The sequence below is a fragment of the Stegostoma tigrinum genome, chromosome 1 (genome assembly GCF_030684315.1).
Source record: "Stegostoma tigrinum isolate sSteTig4 chromosome 1, sSteTig4.hap1, whole genome shotgun sequence".
In the NCBI taxonomy this organism is placed as follows: Eukaryota; Metazoa; Chordata; class Chondrichthyes; order Orectolobiformes; family Stegostomatidae; genus Stegostoma; species Stegostoma tigrinum.
Window position 1 is genome coordinate 164,119,787 of NC_081354.1, and position 15,719 is coordinate 164,135,505.

The following is a 15,719-nucleotide window of genomic DNA, read 5'->3' on the forward strand; positions in this document are numbered from 1 at the left end:
TTAAATAGGAAGCAGTTTCAAAGTGCATCAGTACAGAAGGGTCTGTGTGTCCTTGTGCATGATTTGTAGGAAATCAGTATGCAGGTGCAACATATAAGGCAAATGGAATTTTGGCATTTATTGCCAAATGACTGGATTATAAAAGTAATGTTATTACAATTACACAACTGTGTCCATTTTTGGTCTCCTATATTGATGACAGTTGTGGTGACACTGGAAGCATTTCAGAGAAAGTTCACCAGATTAATCCCTGGAAGCAAAGGGCTGTCACACAAGGAGCGGTTGAATAACTTGCGTTGGTCCCTCGAGGTCAGAAGAACGAGGGGTATTGGATTGAAGTACACAAAATGCTAAGAGGGATTGACAAAGGTGGACATTGCAAAGATGCTTGCCCTTGTGAGAAAACATAGAACAAGAGATCATAGATAAACACAGAGGAGATTGGCCCAAAAGTTAGAGAAACTTCAGAGTGTTGTGGGGCTATAGAAGTCACTACCCCAGAGTGCAGAATTATAAAAAAAGATTCCTTATGAAATGTGGGATAGAGGGACATGGGAGCAGGCAGGAAGTGGAGTTGAGATCAGGATAGATCACGCACGAGCACGTTAAAATGGCAGAGTGGGCTTGAAGGGCTGAGTTATCTATTCACACTCCAGGTACTCATGCTCCTATGCCAGATTTATTTTCTCATTGTATCAATTCAAGGAGTTTAAAAGATCAGGCACTTAATTGCTAGAACAGTTAGATACACATCAAAAACAGCCAAAAGAATTGTGAACACCATAGGAAGAATGAACAATATAGTTATCAAGAATGGAGAAAAAAATTCACTATAACAGCACCATTAATAAACGTATCAGCTGGCTGCCTGTCTTTCAGCATTCAGCTCTGCAAGTTGATTTTCTTCTGAAATCCAAACAGAATCTAATTCCACTATTTCTGAAATCAGATGAAATTCTAAGTCTATCACTCAGTGCCACAATTTTCTTCAAAAATCTGTCTAGCAGCTTCATTTTGGAGGACTGACAACTTTCAAAAAATAAACAAAAAGATCCTAATTTATTCAGGTAACTAAAACCGTAAACCTCACACCCCCCCCCCCCCTTCCCCCACCCCCACTCATCCCCTAAAATCCCTACCATTCTCCCATTGTGCAGTTAGGGGCTACAGTTTTTACCCAGAGATGAAAGGATAGCAATACACTTTCAGATTAGGGAGGTAATGACTGGTAAATAGTGTTCCATCTGCCATACTCGTCTTTAGGCATGAGGATGGTGAGGTTAAGAGTTGCTGCTGAAAGTTTAAGAAATTGCTCAGCATGTTGGTGATACAGATTGCAGTCAGATCATCCCATCAACCAATTTAAATTAAAATAGTTTAGTTGCCCTGGATCAGTAAAGCTGCTTTTAGAATTATGCTCATACTTACAAGTTGAGAGGCAACTTGGCGATCTGGCAGAGATATAAAAGAACAAAGAAAATAACAGCAGAGGAACAGGCCCTTCAGCCCTCCAAGCCTTCACCAAATCAAGGTCCTCTGTCTAAGCCCATCATCTATTTTCGAACGGTCTGTATCCCTTTGCTTCCTGCCCATCCATGTACCTGTCCAGATGGATCTTAAAGGACACTAGCGCATCTGCGTCTACCACCTCTGCTGGCAACGCGTTCCAGGCACCCACCACCGTCTGCGTAGAGAACTTTACACGTATATCTCTTAAGCTTTCCTCTCCTCACTTTGAACTCATGACCCCGAGTAATCGAATCCCCCATTCTGGGAAAGAGCTTCTTGCTGTCCACCCTATCAATACCCCTCATGATTTTGTAGACCTTAAATCAGGTCCCCGCCTCAATCTCCATTTTTCTAATGAAAATAATCCTAATCTACTCAATCTTACTTCATAGTTAACACCCTCCATACCAGGCAACATTCTGGTGAATATACTGCAGTATACTCATCTTTGACTTGCTCTTGTACTCAATTGAAGTTTCTGGTCAACAGCAAAGGATTTGGAAATGGCAATGCTGTTTTCTGCGAATTTTGTACCACACAGCTCAAGTTATTGCCACTTAGCAGTAAAGAGTTTTGTCAAAACTCCCATAGACTTCTGAGTAGGCTACTCTGATTTGGGTGGAGCGCTACCAATATCATGCATTCAACTCAAACATAAATTAGTCTCAAAGGCCCCTATTGGGGGACTGTAACAAAAAGCAAAGAATCAAATAAAGAAACTTACTATATGATAACAAATGGCTCAAAATCAAATCAAAGTCATCTTCTACAGGAGTGATGCGCTCTGTGCAGTTCCAGGTGCCTAACGAACAGTGGAAAGGATAAACCACTCAAATGTTAAGACAGGGCACTCATCTTACACAAACTAAGATTATTAAAATACATTACAGGTGCAAGTTATATTAGTTAACCATAATGACCAAAATCTACCAGGAACCAGAGATGGCAAAGGTATCCTTAAGATTTCCTGCTTCTCCTCCATTAACAAACAAATTGAGCAACACCTAAGGCAGCTTCACCATCAAGCTCAATGCCTCTCACAATTGAGAATTTTTTTGACATCAAGGCCATAACATCTCTCACCAGAAATTCTTGTTTCTTACAGGAGTTGGGATATCACGTTACAGCTGTGCAAGACATTTGAATTAGTGTATACAATTCTGGTCACCCTGCTTTAGGGAGGATGTTATTAAACTGGAAAGGATGCAAAAAAGATTTGCAAGGTTGTTAATTAGACTTGAACATTTCAATGAGTTTACGAAGAGGCTGGATAGGCTGAAACATTTTCAGAGGGTGGCGTGTATTTGGAACCAGCTGCTGTAGTGGTAGACATAGGTACAGTTATAACTTAAAAAGGCATCTGGACATGTATATGAATAGGAAAGGTAGAGGGATAATAGCCAAACACAGGCAAATAGGACTGGTTCACTTTAGGAAGCCTAATCAGCATATGACTTGGTTTGAAGGGCCTGTTTCCATGATGTATGGCTCTAAAAATCAACTACTGTTGGAAATGCATGACTGATGCCAGAATATAGGGGAAAACAAGGGGTGAAGACAGACTACCATCTGCGTGGCAGAACAAATGGACTTTTCGTAAATGCTTAAACTTGTCAAGTGATAGAAAATTGAACAAGGAAATCTTGTGCAGAGAAACAGGAGGCCATATTTCAGATTCCTTCTACTTTTTTGGTTTTAAGCAGGCCAAAAAATATGTCTTTTATTATAGACAACAAGGTGTGGAGCTGGACGAACACAGCAGGCCAAGCAGCATCTTAGGGGCGGGAAAGCTGATGTTTCAGACCTAGGCCCTTCATTTTCTGAAGAACAGTGACTGGGGTTATTTCAAGATGTTATAAACAGCAAAAGTTAGAAATCGGAATCAAAGTGTTAACTCAGTTCCTCTCTCCACAAATGTTATTAGACCTTCAGTTTCCCCACCATTTTCTCTTGATACAGTAGTCCATAGGACAACTCTCCCAACCTTAAGAAGCCTCCAGAAGTTAAGACGTTAAGCAGAACTTTCCAAAGAGTCATTTAGATAGTTTAGCATTTTCTGTGGGAATACTGTTGGGATCTGTAATCTCCTAATGATTGAACAAAATTGAATACATGACCCAGAAGATAAGAAAACATGACCGACAGGCAATCTTCCCTCTAAGCAGTGCAACTACCTAGAGATCCCCTGGAATCCCCGCAGTGTGGAAGGAGGCCATTTGGCCCTTCAAGTTTACACTGACCCGAACAGCATCCCAACCAGATCCACCGCTACCCTATCCTTACATTTCCCATCCTAGACACCACAGGCAATTTAACATGGCCATTCCACTTAACGTGCACATCTTTGGACTGCGTAGGAAACACAGACATGGGGAGAGAAAGCAAAATCCACAGACACTTGCTTGAGGCTGGAATTAAACCTAGTCCCGGTTGCTGAGGCAGCAGCGCTAGCCATTGAGCCACATGCCACCCAGTTAGCCAATTAGCTTGCTATCATTGATTTCTAGTTTTGATAGTGAATGTTGCACATTGAGGTCTATACACAAAAGAACTCATTATTTCCCACAAATACTTGCATTTGAAATTTGACTGTTTCCCTCCAGCCTCTGCTCACTTACTGAATATTTCTACCATTTCCCAATCTTTTTCTTTACAAACTCTGCAGAATGTTTTGTTTGCAAATGCACACAAGGATCTGGATCAAAGCCAAATGCATAGAAAGATAAAAATAGTGATTTTTAAAACCCACCACTTTATTCAAAGTGCTAAATCAAAGAAAGAGTGCAGGAAGACATTCCATGGGGCAACAGGCATACTCAACATTGAGTCGTCAACCCGAGGAAGCTTGAACACAGGACTAGGATCATACCGTCATAGTTGACCTACTGTGTGGGAAAGGGAATACTTGTCTGAACAGGGAAGACTTCAGCAGCTAAAACTAAATTGTTTAAATCAGAGAGCATACAAAAAATAATAGACCAGACCTTTTCAGGACTTTAACATTAGTGGAATGGAAATATGGTAAATCCATTTCCATTAATACCTTGCATTTTAACTTTTAAATTAGCCCTGTTCTGTAGCACCTTGTCCACACCATGATGCAGGAGCAAGAAAAATGCTGTGGTGAAATTTATTTGGGACATGTCACTTAAAGTAAAATTATGAGTGAGATTTGCAAGCTCTGAACATCTGCATTGAGCTGTTACTAGGCAACCTTGCATAAATCCAAAGAAATGGTGCCCGGTGGAGTCTAGGACTATTGGAATGGTGAGAATAAAGGAGAAAAAATGCATTTATATAGTACGTTTCCTGTCCTAAGTATCAAATTTTCACTCAGCTTAAACTTGCTAACTTAAATCAGGAATCCATTTCCTTGTAGGACCAGGATTGCAGCTGGAGTTGTGGGAGGGTCTCATGATTGGGAAGAACCTTGCCCCGCTGCAGCTGTCTTTCCTCACACCTTTCAATCTTCCCCTAGTCAGAAAGCCTAAGCCTAATTATCTGATTGACTACAATTAAGTTTCTATAGATTGCATTCCAATTTATAGATTTTTGACGTTTGAAATAAAATTCTAAATCTTAACTGTAAAGTAACTGAGTCTTTAGTTCTCCAATTCAGAATTTACTAAATTTCCATGTTAATTCAAGAGAGTGCTCAAGTTTCCATAGGAGTATAGCTGACTGATCTATACTGTATCAGTTTATTAATGTGGAAATTGGGTCATATCTTAAATATGGCTCTTTGATGAGACATAACCTGCCTAGAAACTATGGTGGCGGAGTTTCTGAAACAACCAGGTCAGAAAGGTGTTGCTTTGGCACTGTGTTGGAAAGAAGCAGTTGGTCCCCATTAATTGGGGATTTACAAATAACTTAAATGTTTTTGATCATTCAATCTTAACTTTCATTCCAACTAGAGTCATAAATAATGCAGAGACACACAAAGCTAAAAATATGCAGCATAGTGCTGCAGAATTGGGCCGAAAAGTGGCAAATGGAGTTTAATACGGATAACTGTGAGGTGATTCACTTTGGGAGGAATAATAGGAAGGCAGAATACCGGGTCAGTGGAAAGATTCTTGCTAGTGTAGATGTACAGAGGGATCTTGGTGTCCATGTACATAGATCCCTGAAAGTTGCCACCCAGGTTGATAGTGCTGTCAAGAAGGCTAATGGTGTTTTAGGTTTTATTGGTAGAGGGATTGAGTTCCGGAGCCGTGATGTCATGTTGCAACTGTACAAAACGCTAGTGGGGCCTCATTTGCAATATTGCATGCAGTTCTGATCGCCCCATTACAGGAAGGATGTGGAACCATTGGAAAAGGCGCAGAGGAGATTTACCAGGATGTTGCCTGGTCTGGAGCGCAGGCCCTGTGAAGAAAGGCTGAGCAACTTGGGTCTGTTCTCATTGGAGAGGAGGAGGCTCAGAGGGGTTTTAATAGAGACATACAAGATGATCAGAGGATTAGATAAGGTGGACAGTGAGAGTCTTTTTCCGAGGATGATGACTTCAGCTTGTACAAGGGGGCATAGCTACAAATTGAGGGGTGATAGATTTAAGACTGAAGTCAGAGGCAGGTTCTTTACTCAGAGAGTGGTAAGGGTGTGGAACGCGCTGTCTGCCAATGTAGTTAACTCAGCCACATTAGGGGCATTTAAACGGTCCTTTGATAAGCATATGGATAATGATGAGGGGGAGGGGCTTAGATTAGTTCACAGGTCGGCGCAACATCAAGGGCCGAGGGGCCTGTTCTGTGCTGTATTGTTCTATGCACTTCTATGTTCTACATGCCAACAGACACGTTCTGCCCAACCTCCCCATGCCAAATCAGGTGTCCTAAACTGAACTAGTCCCACTTGCCTACACGTGACCCACATCCCTCTAAACACTTCCTACTCACGTGCCTGTCTAAGTGTCTTGAGTGTTGTTATTGTTCTCACCTTTACCACTTCCTGTGGAGCTCATTCCACATATGCACCATTATGCATCAAAAAGTTGCCCCTCAGGTTCCTTTAAATCTTTCTCTTCTCACCTTAAGCCTATGCTTTCTAATTTTGAACTCCCCAACCCAGGAAAAGAGATCTTAATTATCTACTTTTATCCAAGCCCCTCCTGATTTTATAAGCATTTAATTTCAGCCCTCAACCTCCTACATGCCAGAAAAAAATCCCAGCCTATCAAGCCTCTGCTTATAACTCAAAGCTCCAGTCTCAGCAAAATCCTTGTAAACCTTTTTTGCACACTTCAGTTTAATAACATTCTTTTATAGCAAGGTAACAAGTAGTGTACTGTTATGAAAGCAGAGGTTGACTCCCTTCTGATCAAAACCAAAAACAGAGGAGCACCTCCTTATAATCTGTTAAAAGTAGTATGAAAAGTGGCATAACCTGCCTCTCACCCTGAAATGAAATGAACTCCTAACAGTGAATCTGTAATCAGCAAGTAGCAACTTATTCATCTACAAAAACAAAGTTGCTGGAAAAGCTCAGGTCTGGCAGCATCTGTGGAGGAGAAAACAGAGTTAATGTTTCGGGACAAGTGACCCTTCCTCAGAACCTAAAACGTTAACTGTTTTCTCCTCCACAGATGCTGCTAGACCTGCTGAGCTTTTCTAGCTCCTGATTTACAGCATCCCCAGTTCTTTTGGTTTTTAAACTTATTCATCTAACTCCAACAGTGAACAAATTAACAGAACTACTAACAAACCGAACAATTCCCCTTCAAATGGGTTTCCTCCGGGTGCTCTGGTTTCCTCCCACAGTCCAAAGATGTGCAGGCTAGGTGGATCGGCCATGCTAACTTGCCCGTAGTGTTCAGGGGATGTGTCTGGATGGGACGCTTCAAGGAGCGGTGTGGACTTGTTGGGCCGAAGGGCCTGTTTCCACACTGTAGGAAATCTAATGTAATCTAATCTAATGTAACTACTAACTGTTCCAATAAATACAAATACCAGTTATATAAACCAAATTAATAATAAAAACCTTAAAACTTAGTCTCTCTAAATTACAGCCAGGATACATCTTCCAGAATGTTTTGTGCCATCTCTGCTGTTCTTCAGCCAGGGACACCTTTCTCCACCACATTCTTGTATCAGGAATATTAATCAAGAGTGCTGCTGTGACCTCAGTCTGGTGATGGTTTTCTGAGAGCTTAGAGAAAATTCTGACAGCCGATGATTTTCTTTTTAGGGTTGTTGGCTATTAACTTTAATAGACACTAGTTGCTCTCACACCAATTTTAAAATACCCTCTTTTCTACCCTGTATGATGTACCAATTTCTTACAATAGGATTGGTCCTAGGTTGTCAAAGCCATCAGATTTAATTTAATTTCTTTTAGACTCTAAATGCCTAGGAACGGGAGGAGGCCATTCAGCCCTTGGAGCCTGTTCTACCATTCTTCATGATCATGGCTAATTGTCCAACTGAATAGCCTAATCCTGTTTTCTCCCCATAATGTTTGGTCCCATTCACCCTACCTGCTATATCTAGTTGCATCTCAAATACATCCAATGTTTAGGCATCAACTACTTCTTACGAAGATGAATTCCATAGGCTCACCACTCTTTGGATGAAGAAATGACTCCGCTTCTCCATCTTAAATTGTCTACCCCAAATCTTCATACCGTGATCCCTGGTTTTGGACACGCCCATCATCAGGAACATCTGCCTTGCATTTACCGTGTCCAATCCCGTTGGAATTTTACGAAGTCTCAGATTCTTCCCCAGCACCCCCACCCAATTCATCTGAACTCTAGCAAAAACACTTCCAACCCAAGCCAATCTCTGCTCAAACATTAGACCTGCCATCCCCAGAGGTAGCCTGGTAAACCTTCGCTGTACTCCCTCAACAGCAAGAGAATCGTTCCCAAGAAAAAGGAGATCAAATCAAAAATGCACACAATAATTCAGATATGGTCTCCCCAAGGCCTTGTACAACTGCAACAACACATTGCTGCTCCTATACTCAACCTCTTGCAACGAAGGCCGACATACCATTTGCTGTACCTGCATCGTTATCTTCAAATGTTGCACAAGGATGTCCAGACCCCATTGCATTCTCCCCTCTCCCAATTTACAACCATTCAGGGAAGAATCTACTTTCTTGTTTTGGCTTCCAAAGTAATTAACCTCACATTTATTCAAATTATGTTGCATCTGCCATTAATTTGCCCACTCACCCAACCTATTCAGATCAGCCTGAAGGATCTCTTCATCCTTGTCATAGTTCACTATCTCACCTAACTTGGTATCATCTGCAAACTTTTGTTCCTCCACCCAAATCCTTAATAAATAGTGATTAGCTAAGATCCCAGCACCAATCCCTGTGCCATGCCGCTAGCTACTGCCTGCCAATTTGAAAAACACTGACTAATTCCTAAGACAAGGTGCAGAGCTGGACGAACAGCAGGCCAAGCAGCAGAGGAGCAGGAAGGCCAACGCCTCGGGCCTAGACTCTTCTTCAGAAATTCCTAATCTTGTTTTCTTCTCTGCCAACCAGTTTCCTATACATCAAAACACTTCTCCCAATCCCATGCGCTTTAATCTTTTGCATTAAGCTCTTGTGCGACATTGTCAAATGCTTTCTGAAAGCCCAAATATACTACATAAACTGACTCCCTCTCGTTGACTCTACAAAGCTCAAAGTTTTTGACATGTTGCCGGTCACAGGCCTTCAGAATGAACAACAACCCTTTCACCACCATTGATCTCTGACTGTCAAACCAATTTTGTATCTAATTGGCTAGCTCTCCTTGGATCCCAAGTGATCTAACCTTACTAACCTAGCTACCCAATTTTTCTGAAGAAAGATCTCGACGCAAAACATCAAACTTACCTGCTCCTCTGATGCTGCTTGGCCTGCTGTTTGTCTAGCTTCACACCTTGCTAACCAGTCTGCCATGTGAAAATGTGTCCACATGGACATTAGCAAGTCCTTCAATAATTTCTACCAGTTGGCATTTAATCTTCTTGGCTACCTCTTTGAAAAGACTCAATTTGAGAAATAATTTCTCACTTAAAACACACTGACTATCCTTAAATCAGTCCTTGTTTTAAACATATGCAGATCTTATATCAGAATTCCCTGCAGTCTACCCATCACTGACATCAGACTCACTTGTCTGCAGTTCCCTGGCATCTCCTGGCAACCTCAAATAATGGCAGACCAGCCAACCTCCAGTCTTCCAGCACTTCACCCATAGCTATCAATGGTAAAAACATCTCTGCTAGGGGCACCACAACTTTTTTCCTGAGCTTCCCACAATGGCCTTGGATCAGGTCCCAGGGATTTGTCTACCTTTATGCGTTGAAGACCTCCAGTACCTCTTTTATAATGTGGACTCATTAAGACATCATCTCATTTCCCCAGCTCCAATGTCTTTCTCCAGAGTAAATACTCATGTGCCAAACAACATAAGCAGCAAGAAACAGAGTGCTAAGCAATTCCACAACCAAAGGATCAGGCCCAAGTTCTGCAGTCCTGTCACTGCTTGTAAACGCAGTGGACAATCAACAGTTTGTTGGAAGCTGCAACCCTACTAACATAAATAACAAACAAAGCGTGGAATTGGAGGAATACAGCAGGCCAGGCAGAAGTGGAAAGCTGACGTTTCGGATTGGGACCCTTCTTCACCTGTGTTCCTGCAGCTCCACACTATCTGACTCCAGCATCTGCAGTTCTTGCCATCTCAACCCCACAAACATCCCTGCCTTAATGGGGTAGCCCAATACAGTGTTAAAAACAAGGCTGAGGCATTCACAACAATCTTCAGCCTATAGTGCCAAGGGGGCAGCCTATCTCAGCCACTTCTAGTGGCTATCATTTTGATTCAGTGACAAAAGGAACAGTTGGATGCATGGCATACTGCCAAAGCTGTGGGACCTAACCATATTCTGGCAATCAAGATATGCTCTTGAACTAGCAATATCCTTGAACTGTGTTCCAGCAAAATCAGAATGTTGGAAATTCAAAATAAAAATTAAGAACGAAGAGATGCACTGGAATAAAAACCACACACCAAGCCTCAGCAGATTCCCAAACAACTATCTGTCCTTCTGCTACTCCCTTCACCCTTCCAATATCTGGTTGAGCCAGCTCACTTTGCTGACATGCCACTTAGTTGTCATTGCTGCCCTCTTCCCCATCTCATGATGGGCTCAGATTGTCCTTCATGCACAAGTTTTAAAATCTAGCTATTTAGTGCTGCAGCCAAATCAAAGTGGCTGTGCATGCAGGTCAAAGTTCAGCTGGTTTCAACAGGGAAACATCAGTAGCAGCAAACACCATGTCCCCACCATGCAGCTACAACTCTAGCATTTACCCAATGCTGAAAAATTGCCCAAGATTGTACTCTACAAAAAAAAACAGATCAAATCCAACCCGTCAATTCTCAGCCCATCAGTCAACTCAAATCAACAGTAAAGTGATGGACAGATTTATCAGTTCTAGTAAACAGCACTCATTTAACATAAATAGCCTACACACTGACACTCAGTTTGTATTTCATCAGGTCACACTATCCCTGACTGCACTACAGACTTCGTCCAAATATGGACACAAGAGCTGAATTCTAATGGTGAGGCAAGAATGACTGCTCTTGATATCATGGCCACACTTAGCTAGAGTGTGACATCAAAGAGCTCCAGAGATGGTCGTGGGATTCAGGAACACATTGCTGGTTAGAATCACAACTGGAACAAAAGATGGTTGCAGTTTTTGGAGGTCCGTCATCTCAGCTCCAGGACTACCCTGCAGAACTCCTGCAGGGGCATGTCCTTAGTCATTACATCCTCAGCTGCCTCACTAGTGATCTTCCCTCCCACACACCATCATAAAATTCACACATTCATCAGTAAACATCCCTATGCAATATTAAGCATCATTCACAACTGCTTAGATTCTGAAGCAGCCCACACACAAAGCCAAGGTCTGGACAACATCCAGGCTTGAGCTGACAACTAGGGAAAAGCATGCATGCTACACAAATGCCAGGCAATGACCATCACCAAGACAAGGGTCAAGGCCCGAAACGTCAGCCTTCCTGCTCCTCTGATGCTGCTGGGCCTGCTGTGTTCATCCCGCTTTGCACCTTGTTATCCCTGACATTCAACGGTTTTACCATCACTGAATCCCCTACCATCAAAATCCTGGGAGTTATCATTGACCAAAAACTCAGCCAGACTCACCACATAAGTACAGTAACTAGAAGAGCAGGTTAGAGGGTAGGAATCTTGCAGCAATCAACACCAACTTCCTAAAGTCTGTAACACCATATTCAGGGGATCATCATGAGTATGACAGATGACTCCCCACTTGCCCACGCCTCATGTTCTGCTTGAGGACCCTGCAGCCCTCCAGGCTCAATATTGAGCTCAATAATTTTAGGGCCTAAACTCTCCCATGTCCCAGCCCCCCAACCCCACACACCAGGCCCTGTTACCACAGAGCCTGCCATGGCACACCACCTAGAACATAGAACGTTACAGCACAGAACAGGCCCTTCGGCCCTCAATGTTGCGCTGACCCGTCATACCGATCTGAAGCCCATCTGACCTACACTATTCCATGTACGTCCATATGCTTATCCAATGACAACTTAAATGTACCGGAAGTTGGCAAATCTACTACCGTTGCAGGCAAAGCGTTCCATTCCCTTACTACTGAGTAAGGAAACTACCTCTGACATCTGTCCTATATTTTTCATCCCTCAATTTAATGCTATGCCCCCTCATGCTTGCTGTCACCATCCTAGGAAAAAGGTTCTCTATCCACCCTATCTAACCCTCTGATTATTTTATGTGTTTCAATTAAGTCACCTCTCAACCTTCTTCTCTCGAATGAAAACACCATCAAGTCCCTCGGCCTTTCCTCATAAGACCTTCCCTCCATACCAGGCAACATCCTAGTAAATCTCCTCTGCACCCTTTCCAAAGCTTCCACATCCTTCTTATAATGCAGTGACCTGAACTGTACACAATACCACAGGTGCGGCCGCACCAGAGTTTTATACAGCTGCAGCATAACCTCTTGGTTCTGGAACTCCATCCCTCTATTAATAAAAGCTTAAACACTATGCCTTCTTAACAGCCCTGTCAACCCGGATGGCAATTTTCAAGGATCTGTGTATATGGACACCGAGATCTCTCTGCTCATCCACGCTACCAAGAATCTTACCATTCGCCCTGTACTTTGCCTTCTGGTTACTCCTACCAAAGTGCATCACCTCACACTTGTCTGCATTAAACTCCATTTGCCACCTCTCAGCCCAGCTCTGCAGCTTATCTATGTCTCTCTGCAATCTACAGCATCTTTCGTCACTATCCACAACTCCACTGACCTTAGTGTTGTCTGCAAATTTACTAACCCATCCTTCTACGCCCTCATCCAGGTCATTTATAAACATGACAAACAGCAGTGGACCCAACACCGACCCTTGCAGTACACCCCTAGTAACTGGGCTCCAGGATGAACATTTCCCATCAACTACCACCCTGTCTTCTTTCAGTAAGAAAATTTTCAATCCAAACTGCTATATCTCCCACAATCCCATTCCTCCAAATTTTGTACAATAGCCTACTGTGGGGAACCTCATCAAACACCTTGCTGAAATGTACCTGTTATTAATAGTCCCCATTAACAGCTGTTCACCCTCCCAGCCTGATCATTATCAACTCTGTCAGCCTAACTGTTCTTCTCTCTTTAGACTCTATCCTATCATTTACTCCTTACTCCATCGCCCTCTTCTCTGCATATAAACGGACTTTTCCCAGTCACTTCTGAGGAAGGGTCACTGGACCCAAAACACTTTTTCCCTTCACAGATGCTGCCAGACCTGCTACAAACTTCTGCTTTGTTCCAATGACACTCAGTAGCAACAGTGCGTACATCTTATATGATACACTGTAGAAATTCAGCAAGGCTCCTTTGACATCACCACTTCCATCCAGAAAGACAAGAGCAGACACATGGAAATATCACCAAGCTCATCTCCGATCCTCTTAATAGCCTGACCTAGATATTTGATTGCCATTCCTCCATCATCATTGGGCCTAAATCCTGGCATTCCCCTCCCTAGCAACATTGTGGGCGTGCCGACACCAAACAAATTGTCGTGATTCATGGCAGCAGCTCACGTCTACCTTCTCAAGGGATGGGCCACAAGTGAATACTTGCTGGTCCAGCCAGCAACACCCGCCTTTGTTTTTTAAAAGATGGGAACACCGTACGCTATGATATTACATCACTGCAAAAGGTTCGGAAACGTATGCAGAATTTAAACAATATCGAGGGGTATAAGAGGTCAAGGAGGAGATCAGCAGCCCACCATGGCTACACAGCGTATACCCTACCCAAATTTATGTCGGAGAAAGAGATGCATTTCAAAACTATCTCCAATATTGCGCGAATAAACCCAAATAGAAAAAAAAAGGAATGTTGCTCGCAAGTATTAAAACAAAACAGAGAATGCTGGAAACCTAAAATAGATGCATTACTTTTTTAATTTAAACAAAAAACTGCTCTGGAGAAAAGCCCGGACAACGAGCCGCAGGGGGTTACCGGACAAATGATCTAGCCTTCCTAAGTTCCCTACGCCTTCTAAATACCTGATAGCAATATCTGTACAGGCTCCCCAGACCGCAGGTGATATCTGCGCAGGCATCCTAGGCCAGTCTTACCTTCTGCCAGCTGGTACCTTCTTTCCCCGACTCCGCGAATCGAACTCGAATTGTCCTCCTCGCGCAAATTTTAAAATCCGGCCGTTTATTCCCGCGGCCAATTCGAAGCGGCAGTGCCTTCGGTTCAGAGTTCAGCTGGATTCAAAGGGACCAATCAGCGCCCTCCTCTCCCTTGCTCGTTCACCCGTTTACACAAGAGGGCCGGGCGCATGCGTTCTGCTGGTGTCGGCTTTTTTTTTCTCCGCACGACGTCGGGTCCGCCAGGCGAAGGCTTGGTCCGTATTCGGATCACCCTGATGTCAAGGGCAGTTTGATTAAAAGTATCTACGAAGAGCAGAAGCTGCGTTGCTCATAAAAATATGAGAAATATAAACAAGGAGTAAGTAGTTCTGGTCCTCGAGTCTTTCCTCCACCATTCAATATAATCAAAGCTGATTCGCCAAACCTTAAACTGAAACTACCCAGCCTTCAGGACAACATGGACCACAATACAACTGAGCTATGCAAGACATATCAGATCATTGACATGGATACCACCATCTTAATAATATATTTATCTGAAGAGGGTTGGAATATGAAAGCAGCGATGTGCTTCTGAGACATTATAAAGCTGTAGTTAGGCCCCTTTTAAAATACTGTGTCCAATTTTGGGCCCCACACCTCCGGAAGGACATACTGGCACTGGAACGGAGATTCACACGGATGATCCCTGGAATGGTAGGCCCAACATACGATGAAGGGCTCAGGATCCTGGGATTGTATTCATTTGAGTTTAGAAGGTTGAAGGGAGATCTAATAGGAACTTACAAGATAATGCATAGCTTAGAAAGGGTGGACGCTGGCAAGTTGTTTCTGATAGGCGGGGAGACTAGGACCCGTGGGCACGTCGTTAGAATTAGAGGGAGTCAATTGAGAACAAATGAGACATTTCTTTAGCCAGAGATTAGCGGGCCTGTGGAATTCATTGCCATGGAGTGCAGTGGAGGACGGGACGTTAAATGTCTTCAAGGCAGAGATTGATAAATTGTTGATCTTGCAAGGATTTAAGGGCTATGGGGAGAGTGCAGGCAAGTGGAGTTGAAATGCCCATCAGCCATGATTAAATGGCAGAGTGGACCTGATGGGCCGAATGGCCTTACTTCCACTCCTATGTCTTATGGAACACCACATACATGGCAGATACTTATGTGACTCAGTAAACCTTGTCTATCTCATACGCTGCGGGCAAGGATGCCCCAAGGCATGGTATACTGGCAAGATCATGCATACGGAATGGCAGCAGATGAATGGACACTGTGTAGCAATTGCCAAACAGAGGTGGTCCCTCCCAGTGGGGGAGTACTTTAGCGGGCATCGTCTGATCTTAGAATAAGCATCCTCCAAGATACACAACAGCACAAAATTGATGAGCAGAGTCTGATGGCCAAGTTCCATACCCATGTGGATGGCCTCAACCATGATCTTGAATTCATGTTGCACAACAGGTGACCCCACCACACTATATACTCTCAAACACACTCTTTCACACAGACA

At 43.2% G+C, this 15,719-nt stretch overlaps 1 protein-coding gene across 3 annotated transcripts in view; it reads right to left on the reverse strand.

The window, feature by feature from the left end:
* LOC125454020 (transforming acidic coiled-coil-containing protein 3-like) overlaps nucleotides 1–15,719 on the reverse strand; it is a 60,951-nt gene that overhangs the window by 43,344 nt on the left and 1,888 nt on the right. The window contains exons 2-3 of one of the 3 annotated variants that reach the window (XM_059649977.1): nucleotides 14,187–14,479; nucleotides 2,234–2,311 (exon numbers count right to left, since the gene is read on the reverse strand). The gene's annotated coding sequence lies outside the window, so the exon portion shown is untranslated. Of the gene's footprint in view, nucleotides 1–2,233; nucleotides 2,312–14,186; nucleotides 14,492–15,719 lie in introns of those variants that run through there. The other 2 variants (XM_059649978.1, XM_059649979.1) reach the window with 2 other exon arrangements.